At 40.3% G+C, this 26,805-nt stretch overlaps 1 protein-coding gene across 2 annotated transcripts in view; it reads left to right on the top strand.

The window, feature by feature from the left end:
• fbxl17 (F-box and leucine-rich repeat protein 17) overlaps positions 1–26,805 on the top strand; it is a 700,184-nt gene that overhangs the window by 390,082 nt on the left and 283,297 nt on the right. The gene's annotated exons all lie outside the window — the stretch shown is intronic.

The following is a 26,805-nucleotide window of genomic DNA, read 5'->3' on the forward strand; positions in this document are numbered from 1 at the left end:
TCACTATGAGGGAGTTGACACCAAATTAAGAAACAGAATCTCATAGGTAATAATCTCTGGATTGTTACTTGAACCTTGTATAAAGTGGCACAGGGAAATTAAGGCGAGGGAAATTCATGTGTTGCTCAAACTCTGGTGAGGTAGAAGTGACTTCTGGTTAAGGCATTGGCACCATGCAGGAGAAAGTGGGGTCTTTACTATTTGGATGGCCTACACCCAAATCATGCTGAGGCTGGTATTCTAGTGGGCTGCATATCTAAGAAAGTAAAGAGTGTTCAGAACTGAATGGGGAATGAATCAAAGTGGCAAGTCAGAAATGTCTTAATATGGAAATATACAAATAGACTATGGCAGGAAGGGATAGACAGTACACCTCTAAAAATAAATCAATAGATAAGACCATCATTGAATCCCTCATTATCAACATCCTGTGGTTTGCATTGACCAGAAACTAACCTCGAGACTACCTATATGAATACAGTGACTACACAAGCAGGTAAGAGGCTAGACATCCTGACACTGCCAAAGCCTGTCCACCCTCTTCAAGGTACAAGTCATGAATGTGATGGAACACACTCCAATAGTGTAGAATGAATGCAGCCCCACCAACAGTCAGGAAGCATGACGCCATCCAGGACAAAGCAATGTGATTGATTGGCACCACAACTGTAATTAACTACTCCTTCACCACCAATATTAGTAGCAGCAGTGTGCACCGTCTACAAGACGCAGTCAAGAAATTCACTAGAACTCCTCAGACAGCATCTTTCAAATCCGCAACCACCTCATTCTACAATAAAATGGGCAGCAGATACACAGGATGCTACCATCTGCAAGTTCCTTTTCAAGCCACTCACAATCCTAACTTGGAAATATATTGCAATTCTTTATGTGTTGCTGGGTCAGAAACCTGTAACTTACACACTAATACCCACAGCACATGGATTGCAGTAATTCAAGAAGCAGATCAGCACCATCTTCTCAAGGGCAAGAAAGGACGGGCAATAAATGCAGGCCCAGCCAGGATGTTCACATTCCACAAGGAAATGTAAATAAAAGAAATGGAATGTTATTGTTTATTGTGAGGATAATTGAATACCAAAGTAATGAAGTAATGCTTGAAATGCACATTGCTTTGGTGATACCTCGTCTTGAATATAGTATTCACCTCCCTATTTAAGGAAGAATGTAAATGCTCTGGAAGGAGTTTGGAGAAACTTAACAAAACTAAAAACAGGAATGGGTAGGCTTCTTATGAGGAAAGTTAGGTTTATAGAGTTGCGGTTAGGAAAAGTAAGAGATTGAATCATGTAGTATCCTGAGTGGTCATGATAGGATGGATCTGAATAAGATGTTTTCTTACATTGGAGAATCTAGAATTAAGAGCCCCCTCGCAGTTTAATATAAGGGTTTACACCTTTAAGGAATTACTTTCTTCTAGAAAGCCATGAGTGTTTGGATTTTTCCTGAAAATGTCATGGAAACAGAGACTTGGAAAATTTTGAAGGCAAATGTAGAAATATTCTTGGTAAAAAAGGTGGTGAAAAGTTATCAGATGTAGACAGGAATATGGAGTATTCAGATCAGCCATGTTTGTATGACATGGTGGAGCAGGCTGCAGAAGCCAATTGGCTGACTGTTTCGTCTAATTTCTATGTTCGCATGTAACCTATTTGCATGACTGGGGCAAAGATGTGCCAAAATTGCAAGTAATAAAAGGCATGATTAAATGTGATAGCAGAACGTTCTTCACTTAAAAAGCACATAATTTCTGGAAAACATTCATAAATAGAATAATGGAAGCAAAACTCCTAAAGTAATAATAATAATAATAAATTTTCTTAAATAGTTTGATTGGGCATAGAAATGTCAGTCAGAGGGGTTAAATGCTGCACTTGAGAGAGGTGGGAGATCCGCGATGCTTTCCCTGTCTCGATGACTACATCTGCAGGAAGAGCACCTGATTGCAACTCCTCACAAGCCAAGTATACTATTTTGAATACTGTTGGTGGTGTAACCTATCGGGGGTAACAGCACCAGTAGTCAGAACTGGCGGCATCACATCTGGCTCTATTCTTAAGAATGGAAGGACAAAGAGCACTACAGCAGTAGTTATAGGGGACTGTATAGTTAGGGTACAGATAGGCACCTCTGTGGACATAAAAGACACTCCAGGATGGTATTTTGCCTCTCTGATGCCAGGACTCTGGATGTCTCTGAATGGGCAGAAAGCATACTGAAGGGAGAAGGTGAACAGCCAGAGGTTGTGGTACATATTGGTACTAACAACATAGGTAGGACAAGGGATGAAGTCCTGTAGCAGCAGTTCAGCGATTTAGGTAGAAAGTTAAAGAGCAGGACCTCCAAGGTATTATCCGTGAACTTACTGATCAATCCTCCGACGTTCAAGCCCACATCATTTGCATAAACACAAATAGCAAGTGCCTCAACACTGATCTCTGTGGAATGCCACTGGACACAGATTTATAGTCGTAAAACACCCCTCGAACATCAAACTCTGCCTTTCTGACACTTAGCCAATTCTGGATCCAATTAGCTAAATTTCCTTGATTCCATGGGTTTTTACTGTCGCTATCAGCCTCCCATGTGAGACCCTATCAAAAGCCTTGATGAAATTCAAGTAGACTACATTGAATTCATATACATATATCTTCTCTATGAACTTGGACAGCTCTTTTAAAAAAAATCAATCTAAATGGTCATGTGCAGAATTCTGGTTACCCTGCTTTAGAAAGGATGCTTTGAAACTTGAAAGGGTTCAGAAAAGATTGACAAGGAATTTGCCAGGGTTGGACAGTTTAAGCTATAGGGAGAGGCTGAATATTAGGTAATTTTAGTTAAGGTTGGTTGTTCATGATTTCCAAGATCCTGTGTTATGCTCGAAGCAGAAGTTTCCCAGGAACTGGAAAGATGTCTGGGCTGTAAATTCAGTGGATGACAGAAATTTCTATGGGCTTGTAGCCTCCCCAAATTAGCAGCAGCTGCATTTCTTCTGAGAGTAATATTTTATCATGTAAGATGTAGGGCAGGTGCGCCATTGGAACAGACTGACAACTTATCTCATTTTGAACAACTATGTCTTCATCGAAGTTGAAGCCTCTCAGATAAGAATCAGCAGCCGAAATTATAGTTCTGGCATAAGAGTGAGAACTTTCTGTGTTATTGGGTACGATAGTTGCACACTATTTGAGGACAATCCTGGACATTTTTATCTTACTTTTTAATATAGATTTCATTGTTGCCAGATTGAGAGTAAGGTAGATTCTCTTTCACTTACTCTATACTGGCATCAAGACCTCTGAAGTTATCAGTGTTTGCACAGCTCGCAAAAGCGTACGGTTCAATTTATGATTTTTCAGCAATGTACTTTAACCCCAGTTCTGTAAAGCATCTCCTATTGCATCATGCATCGGTAAAATCATTCAAGTTCAATAATCATTCTGGGGATAAAAGTAGATATAATCAAACTCTTACATGTGTTTTCTCTGCAGCATGCAAGTTATGATGTGTGGGTCATTTCATAGTAATTTCATCAAGAATATGTTGAAAACGAAATGAATTCATGCTTAATTATCTATATAACGTGGACATTATGGCATGAAAATTTTCTCTGACTAAGCTAATTTGATCAGCGGTAAGGTTGAGGGCAGTACATTTGATTTTAAAGAATTATGTATTTTTACCCTGTGTCAAGATATTGATTCCTGATTCTTTTCTTTTGCATTTTCACTGATAGCCACATTCTGAAGCAGAAAACTACCTCTGCACTGTGTCTGAGAATAATGCTACACACACGTGGTTTTCCCCAATGGTGAACGCTACCGCTATCCAATTAGTCATTTAAAAATAGTAAGAAATAAAATTTAAATTGCACTGTGGAACTTGAACTCTTTTGTGTTGGACTTTAAAGTGCTGCATAACATTTTAAAGCCAGCAGAATAGCTGACAGTTATCTGAGATTTATATCCTGCAGCATTACTACCCTCAGGGCAATTTATAATAAGGTGGAAGGCTTCAACCACAGTAATGTTAACCCCTTCACTTACAATTCATTACTTCAATCTTTGTTGCTTGTAATACTTACAGAATTCTGCTTAAAAACATTCACAGTGCCAGCAAGATTAGAAATCATACTCACCAATAATTAATGCTGTTAGTGCCTTACTCTGTCAAGCATGTATTGGTTTGATTTCTGGTAGGCGGGCTGGACTGTGTGTGTATATAGTCTAGGTGTTACAAGAGAAATGATGACGGTATGGCCCACCCCTCAAAAAGCCAGTGGGAACACATCTCCATCAATCACAGCAGCCCCTCCGTGACACCCCAGATAGAACCTGTTGGTGAGGGACTGAAATCCTGCCCCTCACTCGGGTAGAAGTCCCATCTCAATTAAGGGCAAATCTGATTGTCCAGAAACTCCCAGTCCCAACAGTGGTCATCAGGAGCATTGGCTACTGCTGGGACTATAAGCAATCCTCAGAATCATTGTACTAGAGCTCAGAGATCCAGGAGGATGCACAACCAGGGTGTTGTGGAGGTGGTATGGAGAATAGGTTGGGAGGTTGTGGTGACAATCTCAAGTTGGGACAAAAGCCTTTGGGAAAGGAGGGACTATCCATCTGGAAAGGGAGGCCAGTGATGGAGACACCTTTGTTTCTCACTTGGAGCCCAAACATGACAATCTGTCAGGTTCCACCTATCCCTGGTCCTTCCTGTCACCCTCAAAATTGCTGCCAGTTGGAGCAAGAGCAGGCAGAACAGCGTAGGCATCACACCCTCCCTGTAAAAGTTCAGTGGTGGGTGAGAGTGAGGGTAGTGGTGGACCATCCAGGAAATTTTATGGACCCCCACCTGAAAATTATAAAATTTTGCCGAGAGTACCTTTTTTCTGCTCAAATCCTCAATATCTCTTGTCATCCAGGGTTCCCTACTCCTGCCAGCCTTGCTCTTCACCCTCACAGGGGCATAAAGATCTTGAACTCTAGCTATCACACTTTTAAAGGCCTACCACTTGTCAGAGGTCACTTTGCCTGCAAACAAACCACTCCAATCAACCTAGCAAGCGCCTGCCTAATTCCATCAAAATTCGCCTTGCCCCAGTTTAGAACTTGAACCTGTGGACTAGTTTTATCTTTTTCCATAACTATTTTAAAATTAATCGAACTATGGTCACCGGTCCTGAAATGCTTCTCCCACTGTCACTTCAGTCACCTGTACTGCGCTACTTCCCAAGTGTAGGTCGGGTTTTGGTCCTTCCCGAGTAGGACCCTGTATATACTGCTTAAGGAAACTTCCGTGAACGTATTTAACAAATTCCACCCCATCTGAGCCCTCAACACTTTGGCAGTCCCAGTCTCCTCAGGAAAATTAAAATCCCCCACTATGACAACCCTATTCCTCCCGCAAGTCTCCCCAGTCTCCCTGTATATTTGTTCCTCTACTTCCTGTTGACTAATTGGGGCCCCATTGTACCATCTATAGTATACCTATAATATTTTAATCTCCATCCACAAAGCCTCATAGGATAATCCTTCAGTTATTTCATCTCTGACTACTGTTGTGATACTCCCATTACTCAAAAATGCGATTCCCCCATGCCTCTTCCTCCACCGCTGTCCCGCCTAAAGCACCTGTACCCTGGCATATTAAGCTGCCAGTCCAGACCCTCCCTTAGCCACGTTTCTGTAATGGTTGTAATGTCCCTGACCCATGTACCTATCCATGCCCTGAGTTCATTGGCCTTATCTTTATCCCTCTTACATTGAAATAGATGCAATTTAATCCAACAGGCATTCCTCACTCCCTATCCTGTTCCATCCTGACCTGTCTCTATATGTTGCTATATGGCACTGTGCTAAGGCAACTGTCACACCTGCACCATGTGTCACTAGCTCATGAGAAAAACACAATCATTGTAAACTTTTTGTTAGCGTGCGGACATTTGAGGTCCATGAACAGCAGCAATTTCTGAGTCAACATGTTGGCATATTGTTTGCAGTGTATGGAACCTTGGAGCCCCTGTGCAGCTGAAAACAATCAGTGATTGCATGTACATCAACCAAATGGCCATGTCTCAAAGTCTCAGGGGATTCGTCCCCAGACAGGTCAAAGGAGACAACATTCACTGAGGAGGTTCCTGCTCAGAAAGTGCAGGGCATTGTTGAAATCATTCTAGGGATTGGATGGAGTCAGACGTCATGGAGTCCCTATCACCATAGTCTGGTAGGAAAGTTGGAGAAGTCAGTTTCGACAACAGCAGGCAGCATTCTAGAATGCAGAGGGGACAATAGTTGTGAAGGGGAAAGCCATCTAACAAATGGGACTCTTGCGGTGTCACGGCAGTGTTCGTACCTTTGAGCCAGAAGCCTTGGGTTAAAGCCCCAATTGCTCCAGAAGTGGATCTTAAGATGTCTAAGCAGGTTGATGAAAAGCTGTTTATAAGTGGTGGAGACAATAACGCATTTGTAGTGATTGGAAGCAGATACATCTTATTGACTTGATTCTTGATTGGGTTGTTAGCCTGGACCAATCAGGGAGCCCTGGGTGACAGATAAAAATAGGGGACTCAGAGTCTCCTGAATTATAGGGACTGACTGTGTGCTGGCTGGCCACAGCCAGTGTTCTGTGCACATGTAAATAAACTTGGTGATGCGATCCCAGCTTCTGTGCAGTTATTTCAGCATTGAAGGACATATGTTAGAGCAGGAACTGTGATCATTGATAGTCACAACCACACTGGCTTCTGGGGGAGGTGCATCATGATGGTTGGCATGACTAAACACTTGGTCCAGGGCTCAGGGAGTAATGTCAGATAATGAAGTTGTAATTCAAAGAGGCCTGTGAGAATATCTGAAATCTCAGGTCCAATGGGCTTGACTTGGACTGCAAGGAAGAAATTAATATGGAATTTTGGTTTCAGGCATTATTGCCAAGCTGAGCCTGTGACTCACTGTGCCACATGACGATTAATACCCTCCATGAAAGTGTGATTCTAGTGAACTGGTATTAGTAACATTACCTCTAGACAATTTATCCAGAAATTTGGTTCATGTTCTAGAGAATCCCACCACAGTAGATCATGGAGCTTGAATTCAATAAAAAAAATCTGGAATTAAGAACTGACTGATGATCATGAAGCTATTGTTAATTGTTGGGAAAATCTGCCTCACTAATATTCTTCAAATAAGAAAATCTGTTATCTTCACCTGGCCTGCCCTACATATGACTCCAGGCACACAGCAATGTGATTGACTCGCAGCTGCTCTCTGAAATGGCCGAGCAAGCCAGTCTGTTAGGTTCAGGTTAAACGTAGGAAAGGAAACCTCCTGCTATTTACCATGTACTGTCCTCCCTCTGCTGATTAATTAGTATACCTCTATGTTGAACAACACTTGGAGGAACCACTGGGGTGGCAAGGGTGCAAAATGTACAGCGAGTGGGTGTCTTCAGTGTCCAGAAGCAAGAGTAGTTCGGCAGCAGTCCTACTGACTGAGCTGGTCTGGTCGTAAAGGACATCGCTCGAGACAGAATCGAGAGCAGGTGATGAAGTAACCAGCAAAAGAGGAAAGCATACTTGACCTCATCCTTACCAATCTACTGGCTGCAGATGCGTCTTTCCATTGCAGTTGTGGTAAGAGTGACCATGGCACAGGCCTCATGGAGCCATAGGTTGCCATCACATTGAGAATACGTTCCCTCATGTTATAGAACATGGAACATAGAACAAAGAAAAATACAGCACAGTACAGGTCCTTTGGCCCATGATGTTGTGCCATGGAATAATCCTAATCCAAAAATAAAATAACCTAACCTACATTCGCCTCAATTCACTGCTGTCCATGTGCATGCCCAGCAGTCGCTTAAATGTCACGGATGACTCCGCTTTCACGACTATCACTGGTAAACTATTCCATGCGCTCACAACTCTCTGGGTGAAGAACCTCCCTCTGACATCTCCTCTATACCTTCCTCCTAACACCTTAAAACTATGACCCCTCGTGGCAGTCAGTCCTGCCCTGGGGAAAAGTCTCTGGCTATCGACTCTATCCCTGCCTCTCATTACCTTGTACACCTCGATCAGGTCAGCTCTCTTCCTCCTTCTGTCCAGTGAGAAAAGTCCGAGCTCAGTCAACCTCTCCTCGTAAGACAAGCCCTCCAGTCCAGGCAGCATCCTAGTAAACCTCCTTTGCACCCTCTCCAAAGCCTCCACATCTTTCCGATAATAGGGTGACCAGAACGGGACACAATATTCCAAGTGTGGTCTCACCAGGGTTTTGTAGAGCTGCAGCATAGCCTCGCGGCTCTTAAACTCGATCCCCCTGTTAATGAAAGCCAAAACACCATATGCTTTCTTAACAACCTTATCCACCTGGGTGGCAACTTTGAGGGAGCTATGCACTTGAACACCAAGATCCCGCTGTTCCTCCACACTCCCGAGAATCCTGCCTTTAATCCTATATTCAGCATTTAAGTTTGACCTTCCAAAATGCTTCACTTCGCATTTATCCAGGTTGAACTCCATCTGACATTTCTCAGCCCAGCTCTGCATTCTGTCAATGTCTCGCTGAAGCCTGCAATAGCCCTCGATACTATCAACGGCACCTCCAACATTTGTGTCATCAGCAAACATACTAACCCACCGCTCAACCTCCTCATCCAAGTCATTTATAAAAACTACAAAGAGCAAAGGCCCAAGAATAGAGCCCTGTGGGACACCACTCAGCACTGACCTCCAGGCAGAATACTTAGCATCTACAACCACTCTCTGCCTCCTGCCAGCCAACCAATTCTGAATCCAGACAGCCAAATCACCCTGTATCCCATACCTCCTGACTTTATGAATGATCCTGCCGTGGGGAACCTTATCAAATGCCTTGCTGAAGTCCATGTACACCACATCCACTGCTCGATCCTTGTCAACCTGTCTCGTGACCTCCTCAAAGAACTCAATAAGATTTGTGAGGCATGACCTGCCCCTCACAAAGCCATGCTGACTCCCTTTAATCACGCTATGCTTTTCCAAATAGTCATAAATCCTATCCCTCAGAATTCTTTCCAAAAGCTTGCTGACCACAGACGTAAGACTGACTGGTCTGTAATTTCCAGGGATTTCCCTATTCCCTTTCTTGAAAAGAGGAACAACATTTGCCTCTCTCCAATCTTCTGGTACGACTCCTGTGGAGAGTGAGGAAGCAAAGCTCTTCGCCAGCGGCTTAGCAACCTCCTTTCTCACTTCCCGGAGCAACCTAGGATAATTCTGGTCTGGTCCTGGGGACTTATCAATCTTAATGTTTGCCAAAATTTCCAGCACATCAACTTCCTCAATGTCGATCTGTTCAAGCCTGTTTCCCTGCTCCTCAAAGTTCTCATTCACAACAAGGTCCCTTTCCTTAGTGAAAACCGAAGCAAAAAACTCATCTAGGGCTTCCCCTATCTGCTCAGACACCACGCACAATTTCCCTACGCTATCCCTGATCGGCCCTACCTTCTCCCTGATCATGCTCTTATTTCTCACGTGTGAATAAAATGCCTTTGGGTTCTCCCTAATCCTTTCTGCCCTCTCCTGGTCCTCCTCAGCCCACTTTTGAGCTCCTTCCAAGCAAGCCTGTAATCTTCTAAAGCTGTGCTAGACCCTTGCTTCCTCCACCTTAAATACGCTGCCTTTTTCTTTTTGACGAGAAGCACCTCTGTTCCCGTTATCCAAGGCTCCTTAATCTTACCTCTTCTTACCTGTCTCAGAGGAACAAATTTATGCATCACTCGCAACAACTGCTCCTTAAACAGCCTCCACATGTCTGTTGTGCCCTTTCTGTGGAACAATTGCTCCCAATCTGTACTTCCCAACTCCTGCCTAATAACGTCATAGTTTCCTTTTCCCCAGTTATATATCTTCCCCTGGTAAGTGCTCCTTTCCCTCTCCATGGCTATGGTAAATGTGAGGCTGTTGTAGTCACTGTCGCCAAAGTGTTCTCCCACCACGAGATCTGACACCTGTCCTGGCTGATTGCCGAGCACCAAATCCAAAATGGCCTCCCCCCTCGTCGGCCTGTCTACATACTGAGTAAGGAAACCCTTCTGAACGCACCTGACAAAAATGGCTCCATCCAAACCATCTGCACTAAGGAGGTTCCAATCAATATTGGGAAAGTTGAAGTCATCCATAACAACAACCCTGCTACGTTTGTACTTTTCAACAACCTGCCGGCCTATGAGTTCTTTGATCTCCCGACTGTTATTTGGGGGTCTGTAGAAAATCCCCAATGAGGTGACTGCTCCCTTGCTGTTCCTAACTTCCACCTGTACAAACCTTCCTCGGCAACCTCAGCCTATACCACCTCAGTAGACAAGTCTTCATCAAAAGTTCTTTCAGCCACCGTTATACTGTCCTTATGATACCCTATCGCTGTGCTCAATAGCATGGTCTTTGGACATTTTTGGCAGTTCAAGACTGGGCATCCGTGAGGTGCTGTGGGCTATCACAGCAGCTGTATTGTACTCCAGCACAATCTGTAACCTGATGGTCCTGCACATTTTCCACTTAAACATTACTATTAACCCTGGTTCAATGGAGACTGCAGGAGACAATTCCTGGAACAGCACCAAGCATACCTGAAAATGACCTGTCAGCCTGATGAAGCGACTAAACAGGACCTCTTGCATGCCGAATAGCATAAGCAACAAGCAATAGATAGAGCTAAGCAATCTCACAATCAATGGATTAGGTCTAAATTCTGCAGTCCTGCCGCAAATGGAAATGGACAATTAGACAACTTACTGGAGGAGCAGACTTCACAAATAACCCAGTCCTCAATAATGGAAGAACCCAACGCTCAGTTCAAAAGTTAAAGCTGAAGCATTTGTAGCAGTCTTCAGTCAGAGATGCTGAGTGAATAATCTATCTCAGCCTCCTCCAGTCGTCCCTACTAATCTTCAGCCAATTTAATTCACCTCATGTGAAATGAAGAAACAGTTGGAGGCAATTGATAGTGCAAAGGATATCGGCCCTGACAATGTTCCAGCAAAAGTACTGAAGGCTTGTGCTTTGGAACTTGCCACTTCCCTACCCAAGCTGTTCCAGTGTAATTACAACACTGGCATCTACCTGACAATGTGGAAAATTTCCCAGGTATGTCCTGTACGCGGAAGTAGGACAAAACAAACTTGGCCAATTACCGTCCCCTCAATTAAGTTGATCATCAGTAAAAAGCTGGAAGTGTCATCAACAGTACTATCAAGCATCATCTATAAAGCAGTAACATGTTCAGTGGCGCTCCATTTGGATGCAGTCAGACTCACTCAGCTCCTGACTTTGTTACAGCCTTGGTTCCACCATGGACAAAAGAGCTGAATGGGAGTTGAAGCGAGAGTGACGGCCCTTGACATCAAGGCTACATTTCAACTGAGCGTGGCATCAAGGACCTCTAACAAAACTGGAATTAATGGTATCGGGGGAAAACTCTCTGATGGTCAGAATCATACCTGGCAATAGAAAGATGACCGTAGTTATTGGAGGTCAGACAGCTCAGTTCCAGGTTATTTCTGCAGGAGTTCCTTGTGGTATGGCCCAACCATCTTCTTCTGTTCCTTCATTCCAAGGTCAGAATTGGAGATGTTCTGCAATGATTGCACAAGATCAGTTGAACTACTTCAGTTAACGCTGGGGTTTTGCACCTGCACTTTCCAAAATCCGTTGAGCCAAAAAAGTGCAAGAATGTAGATTGAATTTAAGTGAGAAGAATAATGGCAAGGAAGTGCTGAAATGTATTGTTAGTCACTACTAATAGTTCAAGATAAACAGTTAATGAGTGGGATTCCAAACACAGACAAAATTAAGTAAAAAGAGTGTGTGACACAGAAGTGTGAAAAAAATGCATACCAGTAGATATTTTGGTATCTTATTTCACCAGAGTATACAGTGACAACCCTGGTCTTGACATTTGAATTGCATTATGACAACAATATTTTCGCAGTTTTCAATAACACAATGATGAGCCGAAATCTATTTTTGAAAAAATCATCTTGGGGACAGTGGAATTCTCGAGAGCTTCTTGCAACTAAACATTAAATTCGTGGCTTTTGATTTCCAATTGCAGTTGGCTAATTTACATATTTTTTATAAAGGTTTTGTTCACCTGAAAGCACATTTAAGAAATTATTCACAATTTTTGTGGATGCTTTTCACAGCTTTATAGCAGTATAAACAGAATCAAACTAATTTTACAGAAATTATTTATTCATTTTCACCATAACCTTAATGGTACTGTTGGCATTGTCTTCCTTCCCTGCCTTTCTTAAAGCTCTACTCCATTTCTGTCCTAATGTTATCCACATATCCAATTGTTCTACTTCCTCCTTCGTTTATACTCTCAATTCCCCTTTCAACTCAATGCTGGAGCATCTGAGAAAACATGGTGTAGAGCTTGATGAACAGAGCAGGCCAAGCAGCATCAGAGATGCAGGAAAGCTGATGTTTTGGGTCTGGACCTTGTTATCTGCTGTTTATGAGCTTTGTCTACTATAATCCACATTTTAAAAACTGTCCTCGTATCATATTCTTTTTCAGAATCAAACTCTCAGATCTCTAAAGTTCCACATGCCACACTAGTGTGTGCACTGCACGTTTTTTCTGTTAATGCTGATGCTTTTGGACTTCCAGATGTTACTTAAGTCACTGATCACAACTCTTGCAATGTTTCATCTAATGTGGAGTTAATTTTTGGATATAACCAGTATTTATCATCAAGCCAGGGCAGTGGAAATTGCCATCTGTCACTATCTCAGTGCTTTCTGATATTCCATTGCAATTTACAGCAATTTTGTTAGATTTCGTCTTGTCTGTGTTTCGTCCAGAGAACACAATGTGTCTTTGAATTAGGTCTGCTTTAGCCTCTTCTAAATCTTTCTTTTAGCTACATATGTGGTTTTGGCTGTATACCTGAAATGTCAAATTCTCTGATCACCTGTGGTGCAGCCACATCTCTCTGGTAATTCTTCCTGCATCATCTCATAACCTTCTCCCCAATTATTAATCAACTTGAATGACAGAAGGCACTATTGCCTGACTCCCATCTCAAACTGGAATTGAATTCTATGCCTATTGCCACCTCCAAAGATTTCTGAACAATTTCTTAACAACTCACGTGTTAGTCACCCAGAATATTTGGCTACGACAAAATTTATAAGTAATCCATATAAAATTATACTCATCATTGTCAAAAGTTTTGGCATGTTTGTGGAAATATTTTTATCGTAAGTAATGACTTCTGATGTTCCCGTCATCTGAGGAAGAGATCTTGCTATTGAGTGCTGCGAAGGCTTATCAAATTGATTCCTGGAATGGCAGGGCTGACATATGATGGGAGATCGAGTAGGGAGGATATTGAGTTTGATGATCGGTCATGATCACAATAAATGGTGGAACAGGCTGGGGTGGTCAAATGACATACTCTGTTCTTATCTTCTATGTTTCTGTGTCACCCAAAATTCTCAACTCTTGCTTCAAAGCAATGTTGGAATAAAAATGAAGCCTTTCGAAGGTCACAGGAATGCTGAATTAATAACTTGCATACATATTTATTCAATACATAATTGCATTTCAGCTCCGAATTTTAGTATTTTAATTTGGCTTTTATTTATCTAATTCTCCTCAGAATAAGTTTTAAAATTTTCATTTATAGTTTGCTAAGTACTTTATGCTTTTCAATGTAGCACAAAATAACTGGATACATAATGCGATAAATATATAAGGGCAAAAAGAATAACCAACAAAATGTTTTACAATACCTATTTTGTTTGTCAGCCAGATATTTTCCTCATACCTTTGCCAAATACTGAATTGTAAGAATTGAAATGCTATTTTATTCCCAAGATCTGTGATGGTAAGTGTAACTTCAGTGCCAGTTTACATTTCTGTACAGAGTCACACTTGCCCATTACCCAGTCCTCACCAACCTACATTGGCTCTCAACCTGCCGATATCTCAAATCCTTCCATCGCCTCATCTCTCCCCATCTTTGTAATTGTAAGTTGTGGTATTTGGTATGGAAACATTGACAAGGTGGGGATGAGTCAAATGTACTGTTTTTGTATCCTTTACCTTAAGTATATCTATTGGAATGAAACAAGATTGGTATGCTGATGATACTTTTCAGAAGTGAAATTTCTCTCCCTTCTTTGTAGCATTTGTGAGATTTTATTTTGGTAATAAATTAACTCATCAGAGGAGAATTCAGTACACCATCAGTATTGTCTCCTGTTTCCCCATTTTTCTCCTCAGTAGATGTAGAGCATTGCAACAGAAATAGAAAGACAGCTACTTAGAAGTTCTACTTGTCTCAAGTGTTTGATTTTAGCAACTCTTGGTTATGGTTTAAACCTTATGAGGGAGGAAGGCAGCATCATCAGATTGAGCAGCTCTTGAAACATTGATGAAGAAACGAGTTTTTCCTGTTACCTAGATAACCAGGTGTAGAACTATTTTCAAGTCAGTTGACTTCGCAATACTCTAGAACTTTTGTCTTGAATAACTCAGTTCGCATTCAGCAAGAAATCAGAAATACCCAATACCACCCATCAAAGGGAATTGAAAATTCTGACATATCCAAGTTTGAGGCTTTTTGAATGAAAAAGCAGAAACTGAAGGTGTTTTCTCTTTGGCCAGAAAGAAGTAGAGGTTATAAGTGATCTGAAAATTTCTCTTCCTCTGCTTTCTTTTTGGCTATCAATTGGAATTAAAGTACAGTTATAAAATAACTGCATCAGGTTGGTTGGCTCGCCGAGCTGGTTTGTTGTTCCGCAGACGTTTCATTATCGTGCTTGGTAACATCTTCAGTGCAACCTCTGATGAAGCATCGGTGTATTTTCCCACCTGGTTTTTAAACTCTGGGGTCCGTTGAGATGTATTACCTCACTTCTGGGTTTCCTCCGTGGAGGAATGTATATGGGGTCGAGTTCAATGTGTTTATTAATAGCATACTTCGTGGAGTGCGATGCTTCCAGGAATTCACGAGCTTGTCTCTGCCTAGCCTGTCCCAGGATCTTGGTGTTGTCCCAGTCAAAGCTGTGATTTGTCCAATCGGACAAACAGGAAGGAACTAACAACAAGAGCACATGAATGCCAACGGGCTATGAAAAGACATGACCAATACTCACTCATCTCACTCCAAATGGACAAGGAGAACCACGACTTCGACTGGGACAACACCAAGATCCTGGGACAGGCTAGGCAGAGACAAGCACGTGAATTCCTGGAAGCATCGCACTCCACGAAGCATGCTATTAATAAACACACTGAACTTGACCCCATATACATTCCACTATGGAGGAAACCCGGAAGTGAGTCAATCCATGGCAACAGACCCCAGAATTTAAAAACCAGGCGGGAAAACGCACCAACACTTCATCAAAAGCTGCACTGAGGATGTTACCAAGCATGGTAACGAAACGTCTGCGGAATAACAAACCAGCTCGGCGAGCCAACCAACCTCAACACCCACAACCCGAGCTACAGATCTATTCCAAAGCCTTAGAATAACTGCATCAGTTGGAATAAAACAAGAACTGACCATAATTTTTAAGCAATCAATATTAGAATATTATCCTGTAATGATGGAGACATCCCTCAATAAAAACATGCATTGTTTACCTATGGATGCAATTGCTACAACACATCTTTTACAATAGTAGCTATCAAACAAACTGTTATTTGAAGTTATTTAAATTTTGATATTGCCCAAATGCAGTGACTCCAAAGAAAGGAACCTCTTTATATGCCACAATAATATATTCATTCGTTCAAAGTTTGTGCATCACAGTGGAAACCAGTCCTTAAGATTTAAATGGAAATGTAAGTTCACCATTTTGGATGCAGTCAGTTTCGAAAATGTTAAGAGGTGAATTACTGATTCTTGCCTCTCCCTTCCTCCCTGCAATATATAGCAAAGATATTGTTTATCTGCTGTATTTGGATCCTGATCTAAAGCAGCGTTTGTCGTGTGTAACATACTTGCATCATTGCTGGCTTAAACAGCCACTTCTCTTTGCATTGTGCTGAAACCTAATGGAAAAATTAACATGCCAGGACTGTATTTTGGAATATTGATTTGGGATAGTTCCCTTCTCTGTCTCACCTGGAGTATCTCATTTATATGCAGCAACAATAGCTTGTGCTCCTTTCCCTGAAGTGCATCATCCTTTTATATGTCGTATGTCATTTATCAATTTCAATCGACCTCCATGAATGCTACAGAGCATATATCAGAAAGAAAGAAACCTTCCAGCCATTGCCGAAGAATAAAATAAAATCAATGTACCTATCACTGATAGCAACAAACTGGGACTGCTAATGTCCTCTCTTTAGTTTTCGTATCCTTACCAAACTATTTTTAATGAATTAATTTGTTATTCCAATAATTTAGAAGCTAGGATTAGGTGTTTTGTGTGTTGTGCACTAAAGATGCAATTCCAATCTGATAACAAAGTTTTAAAAATCTGGGGAACTGCGTATTTCACTTAAAGCTGATGGTTTTGTACTTAGTGATCACTTAATACTCTAAGAAGAACCCAATACATTTATATCATTCATCACAGAAACTCAAGGACATGAGAAATACTTATTAGCTTGCTCATTGTCTAACAGCTTAGCTATATTTGCTACAATTGCTTAACTTAATTCCAAAAATAGTGACAATTGAGAAAGCTGTCTGTTTAGTTTTATGTTAATACAATTGTTCTCCCTCTGTGATAATTAAGACCATTTGATAGGTGCGTCCTCAACTCAAATAGGTGGTACTCGCTCAACTGTTACTGTTGGGGCTTAAGTGGTTGTTTTATAGTGTGAAGTAGGGAAATTTGTATCCTAAAGGTTCCTTATTTTTCAGACCTAACTTAATTAAATTTTGATCAGTATTTTGGACTGGGATGGTTGCTGAGTTGTTGCTGCACTATTTAATTGTAATACTGGTCCGAAAAAACTCGAGTGAATGCTCGGGGACAAATAAATATATGTCTAAGCTATAGTGTTAAATAGCCAATGTTCCCAATGTGCCAGAGATCTTAATTTTTGCAATTCTGTTGCTTTAACCTACTAAGCAGTCTGCAAAAACTTAAAATGGAGTTTAGCTGAAATTTTGGAAATGCAGATCTTGCATTTTTTTTGGTTGTGTCCTAAATTTTGGAGGGCTCATTATATGCCTTCATTCTCTAATTTTAACTAATCGTGTTTGTGATTTACACTTTGCAGAATACAGTTCCAATTGTGATCAGTCAGTAAACATTGTACTGATTCTGCTCAACTTGGATTTAATTTATCCTTAAAATAAGAAAGCAGTTTCATTTCAAAGGCTGACGTATCTACAGTTCAGAATAACCCTTAAGCAGATAAGAGGTTACAAATTTGATATTGTACTTTGAAAATGAGCATAACTTCACTGCTTTTGTGTCCAGGAATGCCCTGGATTGTGAGGGCTGTTGACACCTTTAATCAAATAACTTGCACTGCAGTCTGAAATTACCATGAAACTGCATACCAGTAGTTCTAAAACACTTTTGGTAGAAATGCTCTTTTGAAATGGATTAGTAATCACAGACTTTTCACTTCTCCACTTCTGTCGAAGTTAGGGAAAATAGTACCTGAGTCAACTTGTACTTTAGTGCCTTTTGTGATTTAGTTCTTCAAGATGTGCTCTCTGCTGTGAAGCAAAATTTCACTACCTGTTACCCATTACCAGTGTTGATAATTGAGTCTACCTGGAAGAGTGCCAAATGGAATGTAATGTGGCAAGTGTGAAATTATCATTTTCAAGTTTAAAATTAAAGAACACTTGTTGTAATTGTAAAGAGCATTGGTGAGACAACACCCTGAATAATTAATCTAAATCACCAATAAAAGTGCCTTTGTAAAAGATTAAAAAATCAGTGACAACGAGATTATGGCATCCTTTGACATCACAACTTTATTCACATCAATTGACATTCCACTTCTCAAAAAAACAGTCACCACATTACTAGCGGAAGCAGCAATGCAGACCAGCAGCTCCACCAGCATGGCAACATGCTTAAACTACTAGACCTCTGCCTCACCACACTTTAATGGTCAAGTATACAAACAGATCAACAATACACCAATGGGGTCACGCCTCTCAGGATTCATTGCAGAAGCAGTTATGCAAAGACTAGAACACACCACCCTCCCTGCATTCAACTTAAACTGTGGATCCAGTATGTAGACAACACATTTGTCATTACTAAACACAACGAATTAGGAGAGACCAGCACCTCATCAACAGCATATGCACAGGGATTAAATTCACAAGGGAAGAAGAAAACAACAATCAACTTCCATTTCTGGATGTTAAAGTTGAGTGTATGACCAATGAGGAGTTCCCAACCTCAATATACAGAAAGGCAACCTATACTGATCAAATCCTCAACTTCCACACCAATCACCCAATGTCCAAAAACAAATCTGCATTAGGACACTGTTTAAATGAACCAGGACACACTGCAACACTGCAACCATACAGGAAAGAGGAAGCGTACATATATAAAATCCTCGCGATAAACGGATATCCCCACAACTTAATCTGCAGATGCCTCACCAGACAACAACAGGAGGACATAGTACACCCGAACACACTGGCCGTACAGCCCTACATCAAGATCATTTCGGAACTGACAACAAGGCTCCTAAGGCCTCTAGGAATCGTGGTAGCCCACAAGCCCACAGCCACTCTATGACAAACACTTACAAGGATTAAAGATCCCATTCCCACAATATGCAGAACCAATGTGGTTTGCAAAATACCATGCAACGACTGCCACAAACATTACATTGGACAGACAGGAAGGAAACTCGCCTTCAGAATACATGAACATCAACTAGCAGCATAAAGGCACAACAAACTCTCCTTAATATCGGTACACTCAGACAATGAAGGCCATCAGTTTAACTGGGACAAGGTAACCACAGCAGCCAAAGCCAAACATAGACACACACAGAAGCATGGCTCTCTACCTGTAATGCTATCAACAAACATATAGAATTGGACCCCATATAGGTCAAAACCAGAAATGACACTACTCACCGCAACAGTCCAGACAGTATAAATTCCAAGCAGAGTAAAATAACATCGCTTCATCGAAGGCTCCACTGATGATGTCACCTAGCATGATTATGAAACGTCTGAATGAGAACAGGCCATCCCAGCGAGCAAGTCAACAATCTCAGATTGAAATGAAGGCCAAAAGTGTTCACCATGTACATTCATCTTTTAAGTTTCTGTAGATCCCAGTTTGGGAATCACTGTTGTTGTCACACCAGCACTAACTGGCAATCAAATAACAAAATTCATAACTTTTGGTATTAAACAAAGCAAATGAATACATTTTGGTTTGGCACAACTACTTATATCCCTAACAGTAAGAGATGTCTCTGGCCACTCATGAATTATGGCTCAGTACTAATTCTCATATTGATTCTACATTCTGATTTTCTAGGTGATGACCTTTTCTGTCCATTGCCTTCAATTCACCCTTGAGTATTGGGGTTACTCCAACTTTATGCCATCTTATCCATATTTTCTAAAGGTGAATCATCTTAGTTTGATGGGTTGATTGGTGGCAAATGGAATTCAATCCAGTTAAGTGTGAGGTGATGCAGATCAGTTGAGGTAAGGAAATACATGATTAGTGGTAGGACTCTGGGAAACACAGAGGAACCTTGGTGTACATGTCCACTTGTCTCTTACGCTAGGTAAATAAAATGATTAAGAATTGGATAAGCCAGAGCTAGAGTATTGTCTGCAGTTCTGGAATCTACAATATAGGAAGGATGGGATTACATCAGAGATGGTCCAGAGGAGATTTATGAGGATGTCACCTGAGCTGGGAAGTTTTAATTATGAAGAATCTTTCAATAGACTGGGATTGTTTTCCTTGCAGCAGAGGAGATTGAGAGATATAAAGTTATGAGGGGCCTAATTAGGGTTTACAGGAAGAAACTTTTCCCCTTGTCAGGACCAACGACCAGGCAGCACAGATTTCAGGAAACGGACATGATATTTAAAAGGGATGTGATGAAAACTTTTTCACTCAGAGAATAATAAGAATCTGAGGGTCATTCTCTGTAATGTGGTATGGAAGAAACTCTCAAATCATTTAAGCAGTTTTTAGGTTTGTAGTTTGCAATGCCAAGGCATACAAGGTTATAGACCAAATACTGGAAAATTGGATTCGAATAATTAGGTGTTTGTTTTTGACCAGCACTGACTCAACAGGTCAAAGGACCTAGTTCTGTGTTGTAAATCACTATGGCTGTATATTTAATTCCAAAGCTTCGCCCTTTGGCCAATGCATGTTTGTAATGGCTGCTATATCAAATCTATTTATTTTAATTTGGTGAGTTAATTTATCCAGCTTGTTATGGATGTTTCACGCATTCAGATACAGCACCTTTGATTTTAATGTTAATATTTTACTATTTTTCTTGATTAAGATCATAATTGTTAATGAGTTATTACTACAATTAAACTTTCTTTGCCTTAAACCTCAATTCAATTTGACACGAGGTTTCCAGAATGAAAATTGATTTTCAATGGGGAAAATAATACTGGTGAATTTATCCTTCTCTTTGCAAATGATAAGAATAAATTTCCAATTTCACCAGCAATTGACATTTATTTTTCTTCCAGTTGCTATATTTATTTTCAACAATTTACTGCCCTCAGCAGTGGTGAAGTCTTGATAGTCTTTCAAGTAAAATAATGTTTTGTTTTTGGATATAAAAATACATTTGAATGATTTTTGCAACCATATTACTTAAAATTTACAGTGCCTTACCACCCTGAGTCACTAACTTAGTGGAAACTGAATGGAATAGATTGACTTTTGGCCACTGGCAAAATCATTTTAGGAAGAAGCAAATTTTAACAGTTAATGAATAAAATAAATCAATATGTGCTCCTCTTGCTCTCCATCTTTAAGTACACACTGGGGTATGAATTCTGTTAAGGAGGCCATCAAACACCAGTGCATTTGCTGTACTATGCATCCTCCTGTACTTAATATAGGCGATAATCGTATTGACGAAGTACGGGGCTTTGGATGCTTTCGACAACAGTTATGTGCATAGCTTGAAAAATACTATTTTGTTGCGTTGTTCTGAATTCATTGGATGTATAATATTAAAATATGAAGATGGACTTTTATTCTCACGATGAAATTAAAGATTTATCAAGTTATTTTGACATTGGAATGGTTCAGTAATGATTTTGAGCAGTTGTGCATTGTTTCTAAGAATGAATATCAAACGTTCAAGGAAAAGAGAAGTTGATTTGGAGCACTTTTGCTTAGTATACTTTTCTATTTTGAAGAAAACATAGCAAAACCTCCATTGATTGACTTTCCAGTCGTTGCCTTGTGGTTGGTAGGCCATCAATTTTTGGCTTTCCTCCTTGCCAGAACAACCCACCGACATCATCAACAGACCATAATCCTATGTGAGTTGTGACAGTATAGCAGGAGCCTTGTCCTTACAGTTATATGAAAAACTTTTCCCTGGTGATTTAGAATAACTGGAAATCAAGCTGTGTGCTGAGAGAGCTGAATTTTGAAGAAGCCGCTGTTAGCTTTATCACAATGCTTCTTATAAATACTACTAACTGGAGGAATCCAACAAGAATAATGACCCAGAAACAAAAACAGATGGGAAAAACTCAGCAGGTCTAGCAGCATCTATGGAGAGAAATTGTTTTGGATCCAGTGACCTTTCTTCACTGAGGGTCACTCAGCCAATTTGATTTACTCCACATCATACTAAGAAGCAACTAAAGATCATGACCAGTGCAAAGGCTATTGGCATTCGTACCTTTGAGCCAGAAGACTCAGGTTCGGGTTCTACCTATTCCAGAGGTGTGTTATAACATATCCATAAGAGTTAATTAGAAGAAAGGAGCATATGAACAGGTTTAGACCATTTGGCCTCTCAGGACAGTTTCCTAGAACAGCATGTTGTGGTTTGAACCAGGGATCAGGCTATTTTGGATCTGGTACCATGTAAAGAGCAAGGTTTAGTAAATGAACTCAGGGTGAAAGATTCTCTTGGAAACAGTGAGTATTCCACAGCTCATTAAATGTATTCAAGGTTGAGATGCACAAATATTTAATCAGTAAGTGAATCGAAGTTAATGGGGAAAAGAATGTCGTTGAGGATTATCAAATCAAACTTGATTTCAATGAATTGAGGAACAGACTTGATAGTTGCTTAGTTCTGCTCCTTTGCCTTATGGTCATATGCATTATGCTAGATCTGTGACATAACCCCATAAGCACTTCATAGCCAATTAATTTAGTTTTGAAAAGCAATTAGTGTCTTGTCGACAGATATGAAGCTTCTGCCATTTTGGTAGCTACACTGGAATAGCTTGTCTAGAGATGTGTCAAGCTCTGGAATCCATCTTCAGTACAATCCCATAATGTTGTCAAAGCCAATAGCCTTTGCACTGGTCATGATCTTTAGTTGTTTCTTAGTATGATGTGGAGTAAATCAAATTGGCTGAAGACTACCATCAGTGCTGCTGGCAGTCTTCAGACGCCAGGCCAAGAAAGATCATGATGTTGAAATAATTTGATTTGATTTATTTACTGTTGCTTGTATTTTGTTACAAAAAACAGTGAAAAGGTGTTGTATAGTGTCGACCATCTGTGGTGCCATCATGAAACACACAAAAATAAACTAAAACATAGGATATAAAGACAGAAAAATAAAGAAATTTAGAAAAAGTGTTCAAATTTACAGTGTTCTGCCATGGGCCTGATGGCCAGGCACAAGTCCCTATTTGCACTCAGCTTTCATACACTTGGGATTGTTCAGCAAATGCTTTCAATTTCTGAATCACATCTAACATTAGATATTATATTCTGTGTTTTTCAAGCAGATGTTAGTTGAGTACAGCCAGTATTCTGCTAATTACTAACAGCCAAAGATTTGTCCTGTTTCATACGGTCAGCCAGTTGCTGGTGGTGCAACATATCCTCAAATTCAGCTTCCTTGAAGAGCAGCCTAAAAGTACCCTTTTCTTTGTGTTCTAGGTATGCTAGTTGAGAAGTCCACCAAGTTGTTCTCTACTGCAATCTCCCATAAGCCTAACTTCATCAGTCAGTATACATGTTGGAAACCCTACAGCTCTACATTTGTACACTACAATGTGATTTCTTTTTTCATTTTTGACAAGTGTTTTATCCATCTTTTGGTTAATATTCAGACTTATGATGAAGCATGTGGAAATATCACAGTTGTTGTCGATGCTTCTGTGTCAGCTTTAAAATTGTTTGTCAGCATTGATCTCTAAAAATAAGTGTGGGCAGTTTCAGTACTCATACACATACAAGCCTATAAGACAAAACAGTCCTGAATTCAACACAAATTGGCTCAAATCCAGCAATTTCATGGGTAATGAGTGGGAAACAGATACAGGGATTAAAAAGTTGTGCTACTGCACTGTGAATAATTGTCTGCGGTTAGGTTTTTTTTATTAACCTACTTTTCTAATCAGCCTGTTGAGAGATGATCTCACACACCTCTGGAGCAGATGGGACTTGAACCTGGGCCTCCTGGTGTTGGGGGATATCATGCCACAAGAGAGCCCATGCACATTATTGCCTAGAGCAGAGGTCATTTTATCCAGTATCTTGCTTAACAGTAAGACAGGCTGATTTCCATTCATACCTTGATGTCAGTAAAGCTATCAGTTTTCTCAGTTTTAACCATCTGCCCCAGAGAAGGACAATTACATCTTTCTAGGTATGTGTGTGTCAGCATTTCCTTTCCTAATGACTGGTTGGCACGCCCAATACAGGCTACTCTTGGACTGGGAGGAGATTGAAGAACAGCTGCCAAAGGTAATTTTCACTGCTGTCTTCCTAGATGGTGACCGCTGACTCGTCTGGCTACTGTGGAATGAAAACATTTAGAGAGGCCTGCCAGGGCACTTTGTTACCCAACATTGATCTGCTGGGATGCCCCACTAGTGCACCAGCACAGAATTGAGGCCGAGTGGCCAGAAAAAGTAATTTCTACCTGCATTTCATTGTAACTTCTGACTTAATTCTTTTCTCTGGTGTTGAATGTGAACTTCAGGGATTAGACCATAAGACATGGGAGCAAAAATTAGGGCATTTAGCCTATCGAGCCAGCATTTGTTTTTATTATAGTACTAAAGGTAGACAGAAAATCAATTCCAGAACCAGAATCCCAGCAAGCTTTCAGATGACTGGGCAAGTGACTATGTCCTTTGACCCTATGACCTTGAAACGATAGACATTTAACTTCTAAATTCTTAAAGGATGATGTTGTAAGTAAATGAACTAGGATTATTTTGGTTGAAAGGTCTGAATATATTGTAACCATGGGTAGCTCAGCTGTGTGAATTGGGTGAAAACATTTCGGAAAGCAATGATGTTTGGATGAGATGAACAGCGTTGTGTTTCTACAGACACAGATGCAATTCCACTGTGTTATGTTGTCTCCCCATTGTTGGGTCCAAATGTTATTGCATCCTCGCAAGATATTCCTGACAGAAAGGGTGAACAGCAGAGCTGCCATCCACATTGGTACCTGAGATGCTGCTTGGCCTGCTGTGTTCATCCAGCCTCACATTTTATTATCTTGGAATCTCCAGCATCTGCAGTTCCCATTATCTCTGATACAGCAAAGCAGATGAATGTTTGTCTGGAGAGATAGGAGATGAGGGAAGCATTGAGAATCTTGGGAAATGAGGACCAATTTTGGAGAAGATGAAACTGGATGCCAGTACTAATGCCCTTGCAGAACAATTCTCCTAAGTTGTGAGTGAGGATGTCAACTAATTTGACAAAGGAATGGGAGTCAAGATGTAACATTAGAAAGGAGAAATACCATACACAAAGAATTCCAGGAGACATATATATGTGAGTCAGAAGTCTTGAGACATAATGCCAGCTGATACCAAGAGGAATGCAATAATCTCAAAAAAAGGACAAGACTAGGTACTAAAAATTGATGGAAATGACCTGTTGATGAAAGACAGGGAAATAAAGAAAGCAGAGATGCCTGTATTGATTCAGGAGAATATTGCAATGTGGGAGAAAGAAGATGCCGTCTATTAGGATCAATGACAGAAATTATTCGATTGCAACTAACCAACAGTAGAGGTATGTCATTACATGACTGTATATCCTAGAGATCACCTGCTAGTGGGAAGCATGTAGAGGAGCAAATTGTCAGAGAAGTTGCTGAAAGAGGCAACGTGTAGAATGTAAGAATGGTGAACTTCATCTTAATCTAAACTGCAATGGTAATTGTATAATCGACAGGGAGGAAGTGGACCTTCTGTAGTGTGTTTAAGAATAGTTTGAAATTAGAGACACAGAGACAGTGTGACCATAGTTAAGCGGTGGAGGAGTTAAATAGGGTAGTCATATCAGATTGTACATAGTAGTCTGGATGAGACCTGATTAGAGATTTGTAGAAGTTGAGCATAACTTCTTTGTTTTTGTATTCATTGCCAATGTTTACAACACTAAGTATTCGTATGGTTTCTTCCCAGCTTGATCTATCACTTTCACTTGAGGGCCCCTTTACTCAAACAACGCCTGAAAGTAGTAACATTTTGATAGTACATCCTCTTCGTGCTTTTTTCCCGAAGTGCATCACTTCTCACTGATCCAAATGAAACCGTATCTGCTGTGTGACTGCCCGTTTTGACAGACTGTCTGTTCTGTTGCATTTAACTATGTTGCATGCTATTTACTTTATTGGTAATTTTTTAAAATCACCACTACCTTTGAAATTGTGTTGTATCCAGGTACAGGTTTTATATATGTAAATGAAAAGAAAAGTGATAGTTGTTGTACTGTCCCCAGAGGACCTCATTCAAAATTTCTTTCGTAAGAAAAACATCTGTTCATATGCTTTCCATATCTCCAATCCTTTAGCCAGTTTCATATTCAAGTTATCACTCTCTTTAATCCCATCTGCCTCTATTTCTTTGCATAAATCTACTATGTGAAACTTCATCAAATGTCTTTTGAAAAATCGCTGTGCATCTTCTGTCTCTGTTACTTCATCAGAACTCTGAGGCTGATCAGACACAACTTTCCTTTAACAATTTTTGCTGCTTGTTTCTTATTTATTTATGCTTCTGTATAATCTATGCTTCGTCTGAGTTTGAATTGGCCTTTGCATCACTGATATTATTCCACAAAATATCCAATTGTTACCAGACATAACCTTCTCTCCTTTAGTATCACCACTTAGTATCCAAGGAGGATTAAAAGATTGTGTTCAGTTTCTTTTACTTCATGCTAGCTCATCAATGTTCTTTGCTAAGTTATTTTCATGATGCATACAGTAATCAACATCAGGAAAATTGGTTAGCCTGGAATTGTTGCTCATGAAATTATTTTAATGAAAGTAAGAACATCAGTTTTCTGTATGATCTCAAGTAGAGTATAATGACCAGCATTAACTAGGTATACTGCATGGCCTTTTCAGTGCTGTATGTTCTATATAAATTTGGCTTTCAATGTGAGAAAAAATTACAGTGTCTAGTTTTTCTTTGCGGATTTGGACATAATTATGATGGGAACTTGCTTACAATCTTTCCCTTCATGAAGATTTTTATTCTTTGTAATGGAAACAATATGCACAGAATAAGCTTCCCAAGTAGCATTTTGCCAGTTTTCTCCTGATGATACTGATTCGCATTGCAGTAACATCTGTGAGCAACAGCTTCCTGCTGTACATGTAAA

This window comes from Stegostoma tigrinum, chromosome 3 (assembly GCF_030684315.1).
Source record: "Stegostoma tigrinum isolate sSteTig4 chromosome 3, sSteTig4.hap1, whole genome shotgun sequence".
NCBI classification, from domain to species: Eukaryota; Metazoa; Chordata; class Chondrichthyes; order Orectolobiformes; family Stegostomatidae; genus Stegostoma; species Stegostoma tigrinum.